Source organism: Scyliorhinus torazame, chromosome 15 (assembly GCF_047496885.1).
Source record: "Scyliorhinus torazame isolate Kashiwa2021f chromosome 15, sScyTor2.1, whole genome shotgun sequence".
NCBI classification, from domain to species: Eukaryota; Metazoa; Chordata; class Chondrichthyes; order Carcharhiniformes; family Scyliorhinidae; genus Scyliorhinus; species Scyliorhinus torazame.
The window spans coordinates 107,071,223-107,089,460 of NC_092721.1; the positions used below are offsets into that span (position 1 = coordinate 107,071,223).

General features: G+C 48.5%; 1 pseudogene; it reads left to right on the top strand.

The window, feature by feature from the left end:
* Nucleotides 1-3,786: 3,786 nt before the first annotated feature.
* LOC140391322 (protein ZNRD2-like) overlaps nucleotides 3,787-18,238 on the top strand; it is a 51,766-nt pseudogene continuing 37,314 nt past the window's right edge.

Consider the following 18,238-nt stretch of genomic DNA (forward strand, 5'->3'; position numbering starts at 1 on the left):
AAGGGGGGATGTAGTGATCTGCATATCTGTATGTACACAAAGGGGTTAATGTACAGACATAACAACCAAATATCACTAGAGGGCAGCACTAGAGATGGGTATAAAAGACAGACTCAACCCAAGATGTGCCTCTTCGCAAGGACAGGAACTAGTGACCACAGGTGGACAAAGACAGATCAGCGCAGAGGCAGCTAATTATAAGTATTTCTTATTCAATCTTGTACATGTAACATCTAGTTTAAGCATTGGAGAGAGAATGAACTCACAGTTAATTTGTCAACATTACTCAATGAAGTATTTGCCCTAATTGGAAGACAACGAGTGTTAATCAACATCAAGTTAAAGATCATCCTGGCAAGAAGCAAATGAGAACATATATTGCACAAAGCAATATAACCTTACGATCAGAAGTAGTAATATATCAGGTTGTGGGGGTGAGACCCATGCAGACAGGGGGAGAATGTGCAAACTCCACACGGACAGTGACCTGGGGGCCTGGGTCAAACCCGACTCTTCAGTGTCGTTAGGCAGCAGTGCTACCCACGGTGTCATCATGCCGCCCTGGGGGGAGGGGACAATGCTTCATGAGGAGTGCCAACACCTGATGGACTCTTGGTTGAACTTGACCCTTGAAGATACAGCTGGGGTATGAGTGTGTCCAGATGGGCAGCATGGTTGGGCTCCCAGATGACCCGTGGCTTTCTGAACATTTAAAAGTATACAGGCAGCACTCAGCAGTGTGGGCAGTCAGGAGCTTGTGCATTGTACCAAAGAGGTGTATTTAAAAGACAGACTGCGGCAATGTAAGTCTGAGCCAGGCCACCCTCAGCCCAAGGGGGCACCTCAAGGCCATGTACTTAGCACCAAATCACTACCCGCTGCTGCCCCTGACCTGGGCCGCCATCCCCCAGCAGGCTCAAAGGTTTTTGATGGATTTTCAGTGTTTTATTAGCCTCCCGCTCCCCTTCACAGCCATGGTGCCCAGTCCACATTTGTAAATACTTGTAGTAATTCACGCCTGCACGAATTCTGCCTGCGAGGAGCGCAGCATCATGGAAGGGCGGAGCACACTGCATTCAACCCACTAATCACTTTTAAATACTTGCAAATGCTGGTTTTGCCTGCCGCTGCTGACACGGGGCATAAACTTTGTTATTACCACCGGTGAGGGACCGGAGCAGGGTGTCCAAATTGGCACTGGTAGCCGAGTTTGATTTTGGTCGGACGCCAAATTCTCCGCCTGATCATAGTTCGTGTTTGCAGCGTCGCGAGGCTAAGAATTTCGCCCAATATTTCAAAGAACTAAAAAGGAAACACATTATTTCCAATCTAGCATTATGTAATTGGACAATGTCACTTGTTAAACATAGTTAAAAAGAAACCACTGCACAGGAATGAGCATCATACACGAACAAGTATTTCATGTTTGTGGTAAACCACTGTTGCACCATTATTAGATGATGTACGGTAGGACCTGTACTACAGGTTTGCCGGTAGTTCCTGCCTGCTGGCTCCACCCAGGAGGCGGGGTATAAATATGCATGTCCTCCAGCCAGCAGCCATTTCACCAGCTGCTGTGGGAGGCCACACATCTGATAGCAATAAAGCCTCAGTTGGATTCAACTATCATCTTTGTCCAATTGATCGTGCCTCAATGTTCAGTTTAAGAATGATGTGGTTAATCTGAAACTACAGTCTTAAATTTAAACAAAACTAATTACAAAGGCATGAATTGGTACAGCTACGGCAAATGGGAGCAGTTAATGACAACCTAATCAGTATTAGATTGAAGAAAGTTTACAATGTGTAAGACTAGTGAGGATCTAAAGTTTTTGTTTAAATCAGCAAAAGATGGCTGAGGAATTGATAAAGCAGCACGGGAGCACAGTGGTTAGTACTGTTGTTTCACAGCACCAGGGTCCCAGGTTCGATTCCCAGCTTGGGTTACTCTGAGTGCGGAATCTGCACGTTCTCTCCGTGTCTGCGTGGGTTTCTTCCGGGTGCTCCGATTTCCTCTCACAAGTCCCAAAAGACGTGCTGTTAGGTAATTTGGACATTCTGAATTCTCCCTCCGTGTACCCAAACAGGCGCCGGAATGTGGCAAATAGGGGCTTTTCACAGTAACTTTATTGCAGTGTTAATGTAAGCCTACTTGTGACAATAAAGATTCTTATTATTATTATTAAAGAGCGAGAAAATAGAACATATGTGTAAGCTCCGAAGAAATAGATTGTGTTAGATTTTATAAGCATGTAAAATAAAAGACATTAGTGAAGGTAAATGGGGGTCCCTTGAATGCAGATACAGGAGAAATTATATTGGAAAATAAAGTAACGGTCAAGACATTCAACAAATAGTTGGGCTGGATTTTTCCTTTGAGAAACTGGTGTGCAGGGATGGAGAATGGTAACAGGTTGAGCAGGGCCAGGGAGAATTACAAGTGAAAAAGGAAATATTGAAAGCACTTCAAAATCCTTAATAACATTTGTTCTCAGCCGAGTACACTGAAAATCCCTGACAAGGTTTTAAACACTTTAAGCAAATTGGAAAGCACTTAACTCCCTTAATGGCACTTGTGAACATATGAGAACACTTCCCATGTAAACAGTTAAAACACTGAAATGCTTGCAAACATTTCTAACCGGAATACTGGAACACCGCTAGACCTCAATGGACGCAGTTTTCACCAAGAACAACAAAGGGGGTATGGCCTTGCCACATCAGTGCCTCTTGCAGAGTTCCTTTGTCAATTGCTCTGTGCTGCAGCTGAGAGAGGAAGTATTGGCTACTCTAGCGCAAAAAAGGTAAAAGCGCATCTTCATACATGGTCAGCAGCATTTGTCTCTGCTTCACCGCTGACCAGGAAACATGGGCCAAAATGAATAGGTAAAGTAATTATGGTATTATAAAGAAAAAACTGGGAGGGGGGGGGGGGGGATTCTACAGACTCAAGTTAAAGGAAAGGCTCCTCAGAAATCGGGCTCCACTTTGGAAGGCAGCCCTGATTCCACCTTCCCAGCTCTTTCAGGGTCCCCCCTTTTTGTGACCCCCCTCACCCCCCAACATTGGGGAGGTCCCTTGGAACCACACTCGACCTGGCAAGGCCCCCTTGGGTCCACAGCCTGGCAGTGCCAACCTGGCGCTCAGGTACCCAAGCACTATCACCCTGGGATCTTGACAGAGCCATGGCAGTGCCAAGATGCCCAGCTGCCGGGGAGTGCCAGGATACCACGCAGTCCTGTCGCAACAACCCAGGGGTCTCCAATGACCTGGGAGACGCTCCCCCTCCAGGTGCCGTTACGACTTATCAACATTTTTGTGGACCAGTACTTTACAGTGCCCCGGCAAAGTCTCCCAGGCATGGCTGATGTGTCCTGGGCGCCACATGAATCCGACTTCCAGGGACTTTAAAGAACAATATGACTAATTTAAATATTGAGATCTGGATCTTGTCTGCAAGATTCCCGGCAGCGTGGGGAGGCTTCAATGGGAAAACCCAACATCGGGAACAGAGAATCCCGCCGCCAGCGAATGGCGTGCCACCAGGAAACATGTGGCTGGGGGTCCAGAGAATCCGGCTCTGGGGGTTATTTACTCTCATGGATTGAGGTTTGGTTAATCACAGAAATTCAAGAGCCATTACATCCTTGGAGTGGGAATCAGCGACAGACTGCCACTCTATACTGACTTACCTGCACTTCAATTACAAAGTTATCTACAATTATCTCACTCAGCCTGCCTCGCCCGACCTTCCTGATTCAGGCTGAGTGAGATAGGCAGCGAACCATGTCCTTGGCTCCAGCGGCCAAGTATAAAAGGAGCAAAGTGAAGGAGGACACGCCTCCTTTTTACAGCACCAGCTACTGTAAAACAGGTGAGTTCAAAGATCCCATTGAAAGGGAGAAGGTAAGTTTCGAAGGTAAGTGAATCGGATGTCGGGGGTGGGGATTCAGATATCGGCGGGTGAGTGAAGGGATCGAGGCATGAGGCTGGGGATTTAAGACATTTGGGGAACCTGGATGGTTTGGAGATTGGGGGTGTCGAACATGGGGTGAAGCTTGATGTCAGTGGGGTGGGGGATTCTGACATCAGTGGGTGGGGGATTCAGACATCAGGGGTCAGAAATGGGGGGGGGTGAAGCTGGATGTCGGTGGGATGGGGATTCAGACATCAAGGGGATTTGGACATCTGAAGGGGTGGGGGATTCAGACATTGGAAGTGGGGGCTTCGGTCATTGGAGGGCGGGAGTTTCTGACATCAGAGGGTGAGGGGTTGCACATCGAGGGGTGAGGGGTTCAGACTTCCGAGTGCAGGGTATTTGGACATTGCAGTTGAGGAGTTGGGCATCGGGGTGGTCGGGGGGTTCAAACATGGGGGGGGGGTGTCGGCGGTTTGTACCTCAGGGTTAAGGGTACAGACATCAAGGAGGTTGGAGGTTTGGGCTTCTGGGTGCTACAGAGTTGCACATCTCGGGAGTGAGTCAGACTATAGTGGGACTTAGCCGGACATCGGGTGGTAAGACTGAGAGGCAATGGGCCAGGTTGGGTCATGGGGGGGGAGTCCGATCAGGGGCGGGGCTTGTCATTCATGTCAGGGAGGTGGCCAGTCCAATGTGGGGTCGGGCCTGGTCAGATCAGGTCGAGGGGGGTGGCGTATGGAATCCCGTGCGGGTGGGGAATTCTATGTGGGGTGGAGTACTTAGTTGGGGGCAGGAGGTGGGAGGTACCCTGCGGAGTCAGGGATGTGGAGGGGTGTCCTGTGCGAGATATTGTCAGGGTCTTTAAAGCAGTTACTCTGATGTTAGAAGTGCTTTTTCTCTTTCTAATTCTTTCAGAGTAACTATGAGGGTAAAACCAGAAGAACCATCTGAAGTTAATAATTTAAATCATTTTGTCAGATGGTTCCCAGCACAACACAATTGTCCAGGGGAAGTTAGTGCTTCTGGACAATTGCCATGTGAACCCTTACCTGGGAACCTCTGAGAGGGATTCCCCAGGACTTCATTGGGATACCTCCCAAATCCGACACTGAGGAGCCAGGAATTTGCGGGTGAAAGAGTGAGAACAAACAGATCATTTTTTGGATGATAAATGAGAGTCAGTGCTTGACCCTCACCAGTGACAGCCTGTATCAATGACTTAGATGAGGGCAGGTTTGCTGACAATAGAAAAGTGTTTGGGAAATTAAGCTGTCAGAAGAATGCAAAGAAATTGCAAAGGAATATAAATTGGCTAAGATTGGGTGAGAAAGTGTCAAATGGAGTATAATATGTGAAAATATAAAATTACCACTTTGGGAGGAAGAACGAAAGAACAGAATGACTTTTAAAAGGTCAAACTAAATGGTATTCAGAGTTATTTGGGGGACATTCAACACTAATAACTGAAAGTTAATGTGCATGAACAGCAAGCAATTTGGAAAGAAAACGCTATGTTAGCCTTTATTGAAAGGAGTTGGAATATGCATATGGAAGTTGCAATTATTTAGGACTTTGCTGAGACCACACCTGGAATAGTTTGTACAGTTTTGGAAGAATATACCTAAATTTCAACAACAAAGTTTAATAAAGTGACACTACGTTAAGAGTGTCATTTGAGACCTCAGGGGTGATCGTCCCTGCCCTTTTGCAAGTTGTCCCAGGCCAGGTGAGAGTCCAGGTATACCATCAACTGTACTACCTCTCTGTTACATCATCAAATTATTTAATCAAGCCAGTCAAACACAATTGTCATTCCACATAGACATGTTGACTTTCTTATCCAATAGTTTTCCAAATGCCTAAATATTGTCCTGAATTAATGGGTGCTAGATTGGATAGCCTTCAAAAATGTGGATGATAATATGGGATTACACTATGTCTATTAAATGTATTTCAAACAGCATGGCTTCTAACGCTTTATAATATCCCTTACAAACTCCCTGCTCCCATCCAATTAACCGCGTACGGCTATGGCGAGAGGAGGATCTTTTTAAATCATATCTTCACACACAACTTTTTTCCCTCCTGGTGAAGAATGGAGAAATGGTCAAAGGATTGCTGGGCTGATTATCAGTCCATTGAACCATGCCATGGACACTCCTTCCATGGTGAACAAGCCTTGATGGGAACTTGAACCTGGAGTTTCCAGGCAGAGTTGGGAATGCTACCCACTGCACCACAGGATTCCCCAGCATGGCTTTTATGTGTTGCCTGCTCATTATCATGATTTATGCACTTAGCTAGCAGTAATAATTGAGGTGTTAGCTCAGTTGGATGGATGATTAGTTTGTGATGCAGAGTGATGCCAACAGTGCGGGTTCAATTGCTGTACCAGCAGAGGTTACCATGAAGGCCCCACCTTCTCAACATTGTACATCACCTGAGGTGTGGTGTTCCTCAGGTTAAATCAACAGCAGTCAGCTCCCCCTCAAAGGGGAGAGCAGCCAATGGTCCTCTGGGACTATGGTGACTTTCAATATATAGGGTAAGATTTGTCCTCACGGCTCACTGCACCCGTGTATGGCTGGGCTGTCCAAGATGCACAAAAGTGATATCCCTTTACACCATATCTTATTTATGATTAGTTCTGCACAGCATGAATTGGTTAAATAGTTGGACGAGTTGCAACAACTAATTCTGAGCAGATATTAATTGAGACATTTGCCAGTGGATTCTCTACGACTGCCCACAAGTTACCTTTACTGGTTAATACGCACGTCAGGATTCCTATAGTTCCATGTGATATAAAATTATAATAATAATAATAATCTTTATTAGTGTCACAAGTAGACTTACATTAACACTGCAATGAGGTTACTGTGAAAATCCCCCAGTCGCCATATTCCGGTGCCTGTTCGGGTAGACTGAAGGAGAATTCAGAATGTCCAATTCACCTAACAGCACGTCTTTCAGGATTAGACTCGTCAGCAACCTCGTAAGTGGGCCTATTACAATCCCAGCTGATGTCACTATTGGTGCCGAGGTTTCAGGGAGAGTGCCAAGGCAGGCCTCAGAGTGGAACTTTTCTCGATAGATCCTAATTTTTCTTTTTCTTTAAGGACGTGGATGAACAGAATCACAGGGCTGTCAAATCACTTTTAACAAAAGAAATAAACATTTATTGAACAAGGAAAGATTAACTATAATACTCTACTCCTTCACCCCAGCAACACTTTTACATATATATACAGATTTCTAAGGATAACCCAAGATGCTTGTTACACATAAGCCAAATTACCTATAAATTTTCTCCTTTATCTGCTTCTCCCTCTTTGCTGGATTTTATTGTACACCGAGTAATGAAATAGCTCCTCTATTATTCCTTAATTCTAATCAATCTGTCTTTGACCCTTCAGCTGTATCATTCCTTTTTAGTACTATAACAGAGCATTTGATCAATACTGCTATGCCATCCTATTTTTCCTTCCCTCCTTACCTGTCCTGAATATGTCATAGCCAGGAACGTTAAATTCTAAAAGCTACCCTTCTTTGATCCAGGTCATTGGATTTGGGCAACTTTAAAACTCAAATTTTAAAGCTGAGGGGTGCGATTCAGTGGCCCGGCATGGATGTGGGCGCAATGGGTGAATCGCACAATCGCCCCAAATCGGGCTCTGTGCTGGGTGGGGACTCACTGTGCCCGCCGCGATCTGGATCTTGCTCTTGCTGGGTGTGATCCCGATCTGCATATTTATCTGAGCCATTAGGCTCACTTAAATACCCGGATATCGTATTCATTGGTGTCCAGCAGTCAACGGCCATGCCTGCAGGACCTCGCCAGGGCACCATTTAGTACTGGTCTACCCAACATGGACCAGGCATGACCGCATCTTGGGGGATCTCTCATACCAATAGGAGACTCCCCTCCCGCCCCCGGTGGTCGGTACAGGGAAGGGTAGTACCTTGGCACTCTCAGTGGAACCTGGGCACTTTGGCATTGCCAGCTTGACACCCTGCCATTGCTACCCGGACACTAGGGAGATGCTGCCAGGTTGCCAATGGAGCACTGCTAGGGTGTGAGGGGCACTGCTAGTGTACCAGGCTGGCAGTGCCAGTGTTCAGGCCCAGGGGAGCCTTGCCCATTGGAGGGGGGTGAGGGGGGTTCCCAGGGGCCTTGACAAGATTGGGGGCATGAAGAGGCAGTCAATTAAGCTGAGGAGAGGGGGATGATCGCGGCTGTAGTCTAAAATGGCACCTTGATCTGTGAGGAATCCTTTCTGCTGGCGAAATCAGCTCGCCAGCAGGAAATCTCTCCGAGTGTGTTTTCAGCTGCAAAAAACTCCCCATGGACAAAAGAACCGGCAAAGTGCCCTTGAATAATGGGGTGATTCTCAACGTTTCAGCCACCGTGAAAAATCCTGTCAAATGCGCCCAAAAGCAAACTTTTGTCTGCTAAATTGCACGCTAGATCTCATTTCTATTTCTCACATGAAAGCTATGCAATCCATGATTAAAATAATACTTTTTAATGGCACACAATCTAAATTGTGCATAGGTTCACTGGCAAGTAGGCCATGTATTTAAAATGTCCCTTGTATTGCCGTCGCCTTCTGTTGGTTGCTTTATGTAGTCTGGACCCTTGAGCTTTTCACCTGCTTTCGACATGTCTATATCCCTTTGTGACTTACTGTAATAACCTCCACGAGGCCCATGGGGATACCCTGATGGGTCTCCCCACGGGACTCGTATAGTACCAGCTTCCCCCCAAGTGGACAGAGGTCCGTCCAGCTGGAGCTCATAAGAACACAGTGTAAAGTCTGGCCCGGAGAGGGACCAGCATGTTGGTGGTCTCAAAGGGACTGTACTCTGTATATATATTTACTGCCTTAAGCAGACATTTTGTGACCTTAAATAAATTGGCGTTCACCCTACCGCTTGGCTTCCTGGGTCTTAATACTTACCCCCTCTCCTTCGCAACAACTTATTATACCTCTTAACGTCATGTCATTTGCAAATTTGGAGCAACTCTCTATTTCTTTAATTAAGTCATTGCTGTAAATGCTAAAAATCTGAGATCAAGTAAACATGCCTGGGGACACCAAGAGACATTCTGCTAATACAATGTTATTACTTTGTATCCTTAAACTCGTGCTGGATTCTTCGTGGCCCTTACAAACCTGGTGACGAGGGTTAAAGTGAATAGCTGTCTACACTGCTGAAGCCACCTCCCTGGATTTTTGTTGGATACAGGTTGGAAGTTGTTTTCTATTATACCATGCCTCTGTACGGACGTTTGGATGTTTTTGATGCTCCGCTGGAAAGCTGGAACCAGTACGCACAATGGATGCGTTACTATTTCCGGGCAAACAATATCACCGAAAACGAGTGCCAGGTGGTCATATTGCTCACCACCTGCGGCCCGCATACGTTTGGGGTGATTAGGAGCCTTACGTACCCAGCTGCGCCGGACACCAAAACGCTTGATGAACTTGTGAATGTAGTGGGGCAACATTTTAACCCAACCCCGTCCACGATAGTCCAGCGTTACCGGTTTAATACCGCTGAGAGGACCCCTGGAGAATCCCGTGCCGACTTTCTATCCAGGCTACGCAGGATTGCGGAGTACTGTGACTATGGTGAGACCTTGTCAGAAATGTTACACGACCGTTTGGTTTGCGGTATTAACAATGAGGCCACCCAGAGAAAGTTGTTAGCTGAGCCAACATTGACTTTTCAACAGGCCATTCAAATAGTATTGTCCCGAGAGAGCGCAGAACGAGGAGTGCAGGAGCTACAGGGAATGGAAGTGCATGCCTTGGGGCGCAACCCCTTCCGTCCGAAAACGTCCCCCCGCACTCCTGCGGTACCTTGGGCGAGGAGACGTCCGGACCGACGCCAGTGGCCGTCGGACATTCCTCCCCGAAGGGAGCCTTCTCCAGAACCAATGGACGAGGAGCCATGTCCGTGTCAGACTTGTAGGCGCCGACCCCGTCGCGGACGCCGGTCCTGGGGCGCCAGAGGCGCCGTCGTTCGGACCGAAACTGGGACCAGCCCAGTGGCCATACCTTCCATGTGGATGAACCTGCGGCAACTACTCCTGAGGACGTGGAGACGGAGGACGACTGCCTGCAGCTGCATTGTGTGGCAGCTCCCCGTCTGGCCCCCATTACGGTGACCGTACGGGTCAATGGTCACCCGCTTGAGATGGAGTTGGACACTGGCGCAGCGGTCTCCGTGATCACCCAGAGGACATTTGACCGCATCAAGCAGGGTATACAGACCCTTACATTAACCGACTCACAGGCCAGGTTGGCCACCTACATGGGGGAACTACTGGACATTGCAGGAACTACAATGACCCCTGTTGTTTATGGACGCTAGGAGGGGCGTTTCCCACTGATCGTGGAGCGCGGCCAGGGGCCCGGCCTGTTGGGTCGGGACTGGTTGCGCCATTTGCAGTTGCAATGGCAGCACATCCTCCAAACAGTTTCTGGAGGGTTGACTGAGGTGCTAGGATGATACCCAGATATATTCCAGCCTGATTTGGGGAAAATAAAAGGGGTCGTAGCCCATATCCAAGTCGAACCAGGAGCCACGCCACGTTATTTCCGGGCGCGCCCGGTGCCTTATGCCTTGCTCGAGAAGGTAGAACGGGAGCTCACTCGTTTGGAGAGTTTGGGTATTAACAGGCCCGTCCGTTTTACTGACTGGGCAGCACCAATTGTACCTGTAATGAAGCCAGATGCCACAGTTCGCTTGTGTGCCGACTATAAACTTACAGTGAATACGGCTTCCCGACTCGACCGATATCCAATGCCTTTCATAGAGGATCTCTACGCGAAGCTTGCAGGCGGACTCTCGTACACAAAATTAGATATGAGTCACGCCTACCTACAGCTGGAGCTGGACCTTGCCTCCCGACCATATGTAACGATTAATACACACCGGGGCCTGTATGAATATACACGGTTGCCTTTTGGAGTATCCTCTGCCTGCGTTATTTTTCAACGTGTTATAGAGGGCATTTTGAGAGGTTTACCACGCATCGCTGTCGACTTAGATGGCGTTTTGATTACAGGGACGTCGGAGCAGGAACATTTGGAAAATCTGGAGGCTGTCCTTAGATGCTTTTCGGAGGTTGGAGTCCGTTTACGTCGCACAAAGTGCGTATTTCAGGCAAAGGAAGTAGTCTACCTAGGTTATCGGGTGGACCGCGAAGGTTTGCACCCCGTCGCAGAGAAGGTGCGTGCGATTCAACAGGCCCCCACCCCGACTGACACTTCGCATCTTCGTTCTTTTCTCGGTCTCGTAAACTATTACGGGAAGTTCCTCCCCAATCTGGCAACTACGCTGGCCCCGTTACACCTTCTGCTAAAGAAAAATCACACCTGTGTTTGGGGTCAGCCGCAAGAAACCGCTTTCCGGCGGGTAAAGCAACAATTGTCGTCGTCTGGGTTAATAACCCACTATGATCCTGGAAAGCCTTTGCTCGTCACATGTGATGCATCCCCGTATGGTATTGGGGCCGTCCTGTCCCACAAGATGGAGGACGGGGCCGAGCGACCGATAGCTTTCGCCTCCCGCACTTTGACTGCAGCGGAGAAAAAGTACGCGCAGATCGAGAAGGAGGGCCTGGCAGTGGGTTTTGCGGTGAAACACTTCCACCAGTACGTGTATGGCCGCCATTTCACTATCGTGACTGATCATAAGCCTCTGTTGGGACTTTTCTGAGAGGATAAACCAATACCGCCCATTGCTTCCGCACGGATCCAGCGCTGGGCTTTGTTGCTCGCTGCATACGAGTATTCTCTGGAGCACAAACCAGGTACGCAGATAGCAAATGCCGACGCACTGAGCCGATTGCCTTTATCGACCGGCCCCATGTCGACCCCCACGACCGGTGAGGTGGTTGCAACCCTAAATTTTATGGACACCTTGCCTGTCACGGCATCACAGATCCGTGAGTGGACCCAGACGGAGCCAGTCCTGTCAAAGATTCGGCACATAGTCCTGTATGGTGGGCAGCATCGACAGCTCCCAGGCGAGATGCGGGCATTTTCCTCCAAGCTGTCAGAATTCAGCGTGGAAGACGGCATCCTCTTGTGGGGGACGCGTGTGATTGTCCCGGAAAAAGGACAGGAGCTGATACTAAGAGACTTGCACAATGGGCATCCAGGTGTGACCAAAATGAAAATGTTGGCCCGGAGTTATGTCTGGTGGCCAGGCCTCGACACCGACATTGAGAAGGTGGCCCAAAACTGCTCCATTTGCCAGGATCATCAGAAGCTTCCGCCGGCCGCGCCCCTACATCACTGGGAATGGCCAGGGCGGCCTTGGGCACGCTTGCATGCAGATTTCGCAGGCCCTTTTCAAGGATCCATGTTCCTTCTATTAATTGACGCCCAGTCTAAATGGCTAGAGGTGCATAAGATGCAGGGGACAACGTCCTGCGCAACAATTGAAAAGATGCATTTGTCTTTTAGTACGCATGGCCTCCCCGAGGTGCTGGTCACGGATTACGGCACTCCATTCACGAGTGAGGAGTTTGCGAGGTTCATGAAGATGAACGGCATACGCCATATCCGCACTTCCCCTTACCACCCGGCTTCGAATGGGTTGGCAGAGCGCGCAGTGCAGACATTCAAAAGAGGCCTAAAGAAGCAGTCTTCCGGATCAATGGACATGAAACTGGCTCGCTTTTTGTTTACGTATAGGACCACCCCCCATGCAGTGACTGGGGTAGCTCCCGCAGAACTACTAATGGGCTGGAGACTTCGCACCCGCCTTAGTATGGTTTTCCCGGACATTGGCGCAAAAGTACGCCACACACAAGAACGGCAGGGACAGGGATTTTCTCAGCATCGGCCGATTCGGCAGTTTGCGCCCGGTGACCCAGTGTTCGTTCGGAATTTTGCTGGTGGTGCCCAGTGGGTTCCTGGCGTAATCTTTCGCCAAACGCGCCCTATATCTTACCAGGTGCAAGCCCAGGGTCGTCTCCAGCGCAAACATGTAGACCACGTTCGGTCCAGAGGACTATCCCATCCAAAGATTCCCCACCCCCGGAGCTCATTTCTACAGCCGCAGAGACCAGAGACAATGGAAGGTAGTCCTCACAATCTTCCTCTGGTGCCTCACTCAAAGCCTGCGCAGGTCGTTACAGAACCAAATGGAGATAGAGACGCTGACATGACGGAGGCAGCAGACTCTGACTCCGAGATGGAGACACAGGACGCATCAGAGGGGGAATCCTCGGGTCCACGGGCCGTGGATGTCCAACCATTACGCCGTTCATCATGGAAGCGTGGGTCTCCGTCTCGTTACACGCCGCCTGATCCAGCGCCGCGTGCAAATGGTGTCCAGCCTGCGGCAAAACGAGTCCGACGCCCTCCTTCGCCAGGGTCTTCGGTGGATTCTTTGGACTTTGCGTGGGAGGGATGTTATAACCTGCCTGCTTACCATTGGCTGGGGACTAATGACAATCCCACAATCCTGTGGGAGTATGAGCTTCCCCAATGAGGAGGGCGGAGAAACCATTCGTAAACTCCATGTATAAATAAAGCTGGCCCGTTTGGAACCAGCAGGAAGAAGTGTGCAGCAAGGGAAGTTGCTGCTGCTGTTATATATATATGTTATTGTAAATAAATTTTATTACTTTGTATCCTTAAAACTCGTGCTGGATTCTTCGTGGCCCTTACAAAACCTGTGCTTTTACAGTCAGTGCATGGGCAGCATGGTTGGGAAACAATGTCCTCAGGTGTAATTTTCTACAAACAGGGCAGGGTAAAAGGCCATAGAGTGTTGGAACAGTCTGGAGGCAGAAGTTTGCATCATAGGTTACGGGTTTGGTTACCTTCAATTTTTGCTCATTTTTATCAGGAGGAGGAGATGCGAAGGAGGGAGAGGAGGAGAGCAGCAGCCAACAAGAAAAAGTAACAAATGCTGAAGGGGCTGGAGACCAGCGAGAGTTGTGTCAGGGGAGAGGCCAGTGGAGGTGACACAAAGCTGCTGGCAGAATCTACAGAGTCAGCTCTATCTACCTGGACACAAGTGAGATGCAAAGTAGAAGAAGGCTTTGCCTTTCTAGGGAGGCAGCCACCTCCATTTGTAATATAATTTGCACAAAGAGAGCTTCAAACTCTGTTGGGAGACACCTAATGACAAATGCTTTGAAAGTGACTACCACCCTTATACAATTCTGACTCATTCCAGAGTTCTGCCAGGGATCTCTTTGGAGTGTCAAACCCACTGCCCACAACTGCATAAAAAGTGTGACCGATACATTTCACAGAATAATAGCGCCTCCATCCAGTCCAATTTAACCCTGATGAGGAAAGCCAAGCAGAGCAAGAGAGAGACTTTGGGGGCAATCTTTGGCTTCCCAAAGGTACAGCACAGGACAGGCCCTTCGGCCCTCCAAGATATAGGAGGTATAGGGCACCATTGATTGTATACATGTGGAAATCATGACATTCACTGGCCAGTCAGGGACTTCTGTGAATGATTGGATTGGATTGGATTTGTTTATTGTCACGTGTACCGAGGTACAGTGAAAAGTATTTTACTGCGAGCAGCTCAACAGATCATTAAGTACATGGGAAGAAAAGAAAATACATAATAGGGCAACACAAGATATACATTGTAACTACATAAGCACCGGCATCGGATGAAGCATACAGTGTGTAGTGTTAATGAGGTCAGTCCATAAGAGGGTCATTTAGGAGTCTGGTAACAGTGGGGAAGAAGCTGTTTTTGAGTCTGTTCGTGCGTGTTCTCAGACTTTTGTATCTCCTGCCCGATGGGAGAAGTTGGAAGAGTGAGTAAGCCGAGTGGGAGGGGTCTTTGATTATGCTGCCCACTTTCCCCAGGCAGCAGGAGGTGTAGATGGAGTCAATGGATGGGAGGCAGATTTGTGTGATGGACTGGGCGGTGTTCACGACTCTCTGAAGTTTCTTGCGGTCCTGGGCAGAGTAGTTGCCATACCAGGCTGTGATGCAGCCAGATAGGACGCTTTCTATGGTGCATCTGTAAAAGCTGGTAAGGGTTAATGTGGACATGCCAAATTTCCTTAGTTTCCTGAGGAAGTCTAGGCGCTGTTGTGCTTTCTTGGTGGTAGCGTCGACGTGGGTAGACCAGGACAGATTTTTGGAGATGTGCACCCCTAGGAATTTGAAACTGCTAACCATCGCCACCTCGGCCCCGTTGATGCTGACAGGGGTGTGTACAGTACTTTGCTTCCTGAAGTCAATGACCAGTTCTTTAGTTTTGATGGCATTGAGGGAGAGATTGTTGTCGCTGCACCACTCCACTAGGTTTTCAATCTCCCTCCTATATTCTGACTTGTCGTTAGTCGAGATCCGGTCCTCTATGGTTGTATCGTCAGCAAACTTGTAGATGGAGTTGGAACCAAATTTTGCCACGCAGTCGTGTGTGTACAGTCATGTGTAGTGTGAAGGACCATCATTCCCTGAATTTGGAGATTGATTATGATCACAAATTCTCCAGGTTTGTACACACTAACCTGGGAGTTTCCATGATACCTGTGCATTTTCGCACCTCTGAGTTCCAAGGCATTTTAACCCCCTGCTCAATTGGCAGCTAGGGGAAAAGGTTAACAATTAGCTTTCCACAATCCCCTGCTGACGAGAGGGGCACTATTGAAAGGGTGGTTGGTCTCCTTAAGGTGAGATTCTGGTGCCTGGACCAGTCTGCAGACTCTCTGCAGCATCCACTGGTTCACTGATAGCTGTTGTATTTTCTCGTTATTTCCTGGGATGAGGAGTTGGAGGAAGATGACTTGGAAGAATGAAAATCAGAGGAGGAATCTAACAGTGGCACCGATTTTTTTTAAAAAAATTTATGGGATGTGGCCGTCGCTGGTTAGGCCAGCATTTATTGCCCATCCCTAGTTGCCCTTCAGAAGGTGGTGGTGAGTTGCCTTCTTGAATCGCTGCAGTCATGAGGTGTAGGTAAATCCACAGTGCTGGTAGAGAGAGAGTTCCAGGATTTTGCCCCAGCGGCAGTGAAGGAATGGCGATATATTTCCAAGTCCTAGATTATGAATCTAGTTAGCCACAGGGTTATTTGGAGGAACTGGCATGGCACGAGATTCTTGGAGCCAGGGAGGTAAGGGTGTCACAGGTCTTGATGTGTTGGGTGTTCTGGATCACATACAAGTCACCAACACTTGAAGTAGTGCAACACTATTTTATTGAAAGGTTAACTATTTAAACATACTTGAACTGTGGGTAAATACGATACTAGCTTTAACTAAAGACCTCTGTGCTCCTAGCTAGCTGCTACTCGAATGAGCGGGAACTCTGATGCCCCCTGTCTTTATAGTGCATGTGCTCTCACTGGTGATTGGCTGCGGTGTTGTGTATGTTGATTGGTCCCACTGTGTGTCCATCAGTGTGTGTCTGCACCATGATATACTGGTGTATATTATGACAGGTCTCACGAAAGATCCCTAAGGAGACAGCGTGAGGGCATTGACAAAAACCTCAAAAAACCCTCATTACAGATCTTGGGCCTCTCCCACTTCCCCATCTTAAACATTCAGAGGCTGAAGAAGAAAATAGCACTGTTATAGGCCTTCATCCTTCAGTTTATTCATCAACAGGACAGCAAAAGTTAGCGGGAAAAATGAATTCATGAAGTGCAATGAGGCCAAAATAAGAATCCCGTTTGATAGTGGGTTTGTTCTTGGTGTTGCAGGCTGCACGTGCCCAAGACAGGACTGTTTTATTTTTCATTATATCGCGCCCCACATCTTCCAAATTTTGATCCCCATTGTTTAGTCCCTGCATTCTGTTCAGGTTGCACTCTATGCCATGACATTTAACCAATGCTGGATGATTATTGTGTGTTGTGAGGCCACTCTTCCATTTTCTAAAGCAACTATTGAATAATTTAACAACTTTGTACAGATTGATCGGACCTCAGTGCCGCCTGACAAGAGAGAAAGAGTGGAAAAGTGAGAAGGAAAGAATATTGTAGTCTCCCAGATGTCAAGCGCTTTGGAAGATCTTAAATGAAATGTTGTTCCTCTCTGATAAAGAATATTTAACTTCACTTCTGTAATCTTTTAAAAAATATATTTTTATTCAAATGTTTACATATTTTCAACAACCCCCCCTTACAGAAAAAAGAAAAACAAAGAACACATAAAGAAACATCTTACAACTACATCCCGAATTCCCCCAATATACAAACCCCCCATTAAGCAATAATAAACACAGCAGAAAACACAAAGTACACCCCCCCCCCCTCCTCCCCCTCTGGGTTGCTGCTGCTGCTGACCACCTCCTAATGCTCCACTAGAAAGTCTAGGAACGGTTACCACCACCTGAAGAACCCTTGCACAGACCCTCTCAAGGGAAATGTTACCCTCCCCAATTTAATGAATCCTGCCATGTCGCTGATCCAGGCTCCCACGCTTGGGGGCCTCGCATCTTTCCACTGTAGCAGAATCCTCCGCCGGGCTACCAGGGACGCAAAGGCCAGAATAGCGGCCTCTTTCGCCTCCTGCACTCCCGGCTCGTCCGATACCCCAAATAGTGCTAACCCCCAGCTCGGCTTAACCCGGGTGTTCACAACCGAAGACACCGTCCTCGCAATGCCCCTTCAGAACCCATCCAGCGCCAGGCACACCCAGAACATGTGGGTGTAATTTGCTGGGCTCCCCGAGCACCTCACACACCTGTCTTCCACCCCAAAGAACCTGCTCAGCCTCGCCCCTGTCATATGCGCTCTGTGAAGAACCTTAAATTGTATCAGGTTAAGCCTGGCACAAGAGGAGGAAGAATTAACCCTACCCAGGGCGTCTGCCCATAAACCCTCGTCTATCTCCTCCCCAAGCTCCTCCTCCCATTTACCCTTTAGCTCCTCCACCGAGGTCTCCTCCTCTTCCTGCATCTCCTGGTAGATCGCCGAGATCCTGCCCTCTCCAACCCACACCCCCGAGAGCACCCTACCCTGGATCCTGCGTGCTGGAAGCAGCGGGAACTCCCTTACCTGCCGTCTTACAAACACCCTTACCTGCATGTACCTGAAGGCATTTCCGGGGGAAGCCCGAATTTTTCCTCCAGCGCCCCAAGGCTCGCAAACGTCCCATCTAAAAACAGGTCCCCCATCCTTCTAATTCCTGCCCTGTGCCAGCTCAGGAACCCTCCATCCATTCTCCCCGGGACGAATGGATGGTTCTCCCGGATTGGGGACTAAACCGAAGCCTCTACCTCACCCCTGTGGCGTCTCCACTGCCCCCAAATTTTCAAAGTCACCGCCACCACCGGACTCGTGGTGTACCTTGTCGGCGGGAGC